Raw genomic sequence first — 4,373 nt, 5'->3', positions numbered from 1 at the left:
GCAACCCCTGCCACTTTGGGCACGCCGACAATGTCCTCCATGCCGCCTCTTGTTGAAAGACCTCGTGCTCCAAAGAGAGAAAAAGTGCCAGTGCTGCCTGCATTACGTCTTCGTCTGTGTTGCCACTCGCTCTGCGTGACTTTGCTTGCGCCACGTACCCGCTGAACTTTTGTGCAGATCTGCTGACAATGGACCAACGATTCTTCAGCGCTTGGATGGTTCTATCGTCTTGGCCCAAGGCTGACGACCAGTGCTCGTGAATGGTGCTCCAGAACTTGTCCTTGGACTAGTCGGTACCCTTGATGGGATCTTCAGACGTACAGACCCATGAGCGAGCAAGTTGGGCGTCCTCATGCTGCGACCACTTCGATCCCTTTCCCATGGGTTCCAATTAGAAATGGCTGGACGGGGTTTCTATTTTTCTCCTGAATAGAAACTCTGAGGAATAAAATAGCAATAAAAACTACCGTTGGAGAGAGTTTTTTTGTAAATATAGAAATGGAAACTACCGTTGGAGATGCTCTCATTATACACGATATATAGCCGGTATAGTCTATACTAGTATAGCCTATATAATATAGTGACGTCATTTCGACTATTCAAGCCCGTTGCGTTGCTACATGGAGCCGAGACGATGTGTTCGACACAGAACATTTCGAACACTTCATTACTTCTTAGCTTTTTTAGCGGCCGGTCCTTCCTTCGAGGATGGACGTGTGCTCCGGCGGTTTGCTGGAATGTCCGCTGGCTCAACAATAGATTCTGTGGACGGTTCCATCAGAGTAGAAATTAGAGTTTCCAGCACTGGAATGTCCTCGCCAAGGCGATGGGCTACACGAAGAAGAATAAGAAACGAGGCCTGTGCAACACAGTTGTGTTCCACAAGCACTTGGAGTCGGCCAATGTCCTCACCAAGTGGGACATCGGAAGGACGAGGAGGTTCTGGGGTCATAACGGGAGCAAGCAGCGGCGCGTCAATTTTCAGGCCATAAAGGGTACGGCCATGGCGCGGCCATTCCAAGCCATGTACCGTTTGTACATGGGCCTTGAATCCGTCGTTCGAGTGGCGGAACGTCTTGTCACAAAGACATCGTCCGTGATGTTACACGTCCATTTCCGCATGTAGTTCGAGCGCTGGGAGAGAGCAGCCATTTTCGCCTACACACTATTTGCAATCGGCCCATGTAAAGTTGTTTTAAACAACTATATAGGCCTAAATAGTGGGTTAAACCGAATAGAGCCAACCACGGCATGGACTTGCAGCCCCAGGGTGCGAGTAGAATATCCAATAGTTAGAGGTAAGCGGATCGCGCCTACAGCACGTAATGTTTTCTTGTGTACCAGTTCGCATGAGTACACAAAAACAAAGGGTTCGTTCACTTCTTTGTGCAACGTGTAAATTTCTTCAAGTGCTTGTTTGTACATGTCGTCGACGCTGGCAGCGTTTATCTAGACGCACTATGAGTTAATGTTAGGAGTATACATACTATAGAATGGCTCGATCCATAGATACAATAGGTTCATCTACACCATTGCCCCATCATGTTGGCGAGTTTTTCAGTCAATATGGAATGGGATAAAAAATACCACTCTGGTCGGGAATGTTTGTTGTACTCGATTTGTTATTGGCGGCATTTTTCTAGTATTTGTTCAATTCTCGATCTGATTGGCTAAACGGAAAGCGCAATGAAAGAGCTTTGATTCGCTGTATTTTGAATACCCAAATTCGGCGGGACGCCAAAAGAGCACATCTCCAAAGTTGAGCAAACACAACAATCTCAATAGCACACACCCGCTGAGAGTTCATTTCTCAAGTAATCGCCTCGCAGCAACCTCTATTAGTTTCCTCTGGTCCACACTATGCCTCAAGGACCATCACGCTCTCGGCCGACATCTGTGGCCGATGTCTCGACCCGCCGCAATCTCAGCAACGATGAACGAGTTGCTGCATACCAGCTTTTTTCTGCTGGAACGATCCATCGGAGGTGTGCTTCCTAATGGTGCATTTGTGACTACTGCTAAGTTGTTTGGCTGCCATTGGAGCACCATATCTCGATTGTGGGCGCGAGGAAGGTCGTCCATAGCCGACGGAGCCGCACTCGCCAACGTCGCCTCGCGACGCAAGGGTAAATTCTCTAATAATCTATATTTTGCCCAAAAACATTCCTTTCTGCAGAAATTAACTTATACGGGTTTACGAGTTAAGGCAATTGTGGTGCCAAGAAAGTCCGCTCGGCAATCGACATCAAGATGGCCATCAAGGCTGTGCCACACGAAGGTCGCCAAACCCTCCGCTCCACCGCAGCTTTGTCTGGCATCCCGAAGACCGCCATTTTGCGGCACATGAAGGAGCCCCACGGCCTCGCGGCGCGCACAAGTCAGCTAAAGCCGTTACTGACGGACGACAACATGTTGGAACGGCTACGGTTCGCAGTCAGTTTCGTTCAGCCTGGGTTACGAAGAAACCACTCCTTCATCAACATGTACAATTTTGTACATGTTGATGAGAAGTGGTTTTTCATCACCAAGGTCAAGCGAAGGTTCTATCTCTACGACGACGAAGAGATGGCTGAGCGGGCCGCGAAGTCGAAGAAATTCATCACCAAGGTCATGTTTCTGGCGGCCGTTGCCCGCCCACGATACGACGCGCACAAGAAGCAAATGTTCGACGGCAAGATCGGCATTTGGCCGTTCGTCGAGGAAGTGGCGGCGGTTCGTTCAAGCAAGAATCGTCCCAAAGGCACGCTCGAGCTGACGTCCCAGAGTGTCAACGCTGACGTGTATCAAGACATGGTCATGAACGAGGTCGTGCCAGCGATCCAAGTCAAGATGCCAAGGGGTGCGGTTGTCAAGTTACAGCAAGACAACGCAAGGCCTCACAGGTGTGTGACGACCGAGCTCATTGCTCGTCATGGCGTTGACAGCATTGAAGTTGCCAACCAGCCACCAAATAGCCCTGACTTCAATGTCCTAGATTTAGGGTTCTTTAATTCTATTCAAAGTCTGCAGCAGCAAAAGGTCGCTCGGTCAATTGGCGAGCTGATTGCTGCTGTGGAAGAGGCGTTTTATGAATTGCCAGTTACCATCCTGGGCAAGACATTCATAACTTTACAGAAAGTAATGGAGCTATCGATGGGATGTAGTGGAGGCAACACATACACAATGCCCCACATGAGTAAGAACGCCAGAATTAAGGACTTACCATCATTCAATGTTGAGTGCGATGCAACCATCTATGCAGGCGCACTTGACTCCTTGAATTGTCAAAATCAAGTATAAGTAATAAAATAAACGTTTCCAATAAAAATTTGGTCGGTCTTTATGTCATTTCAAAGTCCAATACAAATCGCAAGATGCTTCAAAGCACTGAGTATACTTTAATCAAGTGAAAAACATGCAGCATTTATTCCGAACCAGAGTAGTACAAATTTTTACGAGGAAAGTGATGTATAGAAATCCTGTCCAATGTGGAAAATTACCCAATCAAGTTGGAATGGCTTAGCGCGAAAATTAGGCGTGACTGCATAATGACAACTGAACATCGATTCACTTTCCAATTTCGTCCGTTGTGAATAATGCAGTCGCCTCCCAAGCGCAAGGGGCCGACAACCGAAGAGAAGAAGCGGGTGCTACGACTGGAAGCTTGTTGCGAAGCACAACGGAATGGCGAACAGGACTGCCTGGCGTGTCGTAAACACCGGTGACACAACGCTCAAGCCACATGAAGGGTTCCGAGCAACCCTGTCGAAAGTCACCCCTGCGATTCGTGATGCATTGGAGCGATATGTTGAGACGAACACTCAATATCACTTTGTGAAATGCAATCATTCGTTGCTCGGGAATTTCCTGGAACCTCCCTCTCAACAACGATAATCAGCCGGCACACACTCGGAATGCTTTATACCATGAAACAAGTCCGCATCGAGCCCTCAACTTCCAACAACGAAGCCAACAAAGAGAAGCGACGTGTGTTCGCAGCGGAACTATGGAAACACCAAGACGACGGCGACTTTATCGTGTATTACGATGAGACCAACTTCAATCTCTATTGCAAGCGAAACCGGGGTCGCTCCAAACGTTGATCACGTGCGAAGACGGTGCTGCCGCCGTCCAAAGGACCCAATTTGCAAGTTCTGTGTGCGGTGTCAGCCGAGCTTGGTATCGTCTGCCAACGGAGGACCTTTTTTTGTCACACACTAAATAACCAAATACACACAGAAACGACCGAAAAAAACACAAATTTTAACGAAAAACACACACGACCCAATAACACAATATAAATCCCGAATTCCACACAAACTTCGCCGAGCACAACACACAATTCACCGAATTCCACACCAAAATTCCTGAACAGTTAGGACGGAAATAGAAAA

This window comes from Aphanomyces astaci, assembly GCF_000520075.1.
Source record: "Aphanomyces astaci strain APO3 unplaced genomic scaffold supercont1.1, whole genome shotgun sequence".
NCBI lineage: Eukaryota > Oomycota > Saprolegniomycetes > Saprolegniales > Verrucalvaceae > Aphanomyces > Aphanomyces astaci.
Note: the sequence above shows the minus strand (reverse complement) of the source record.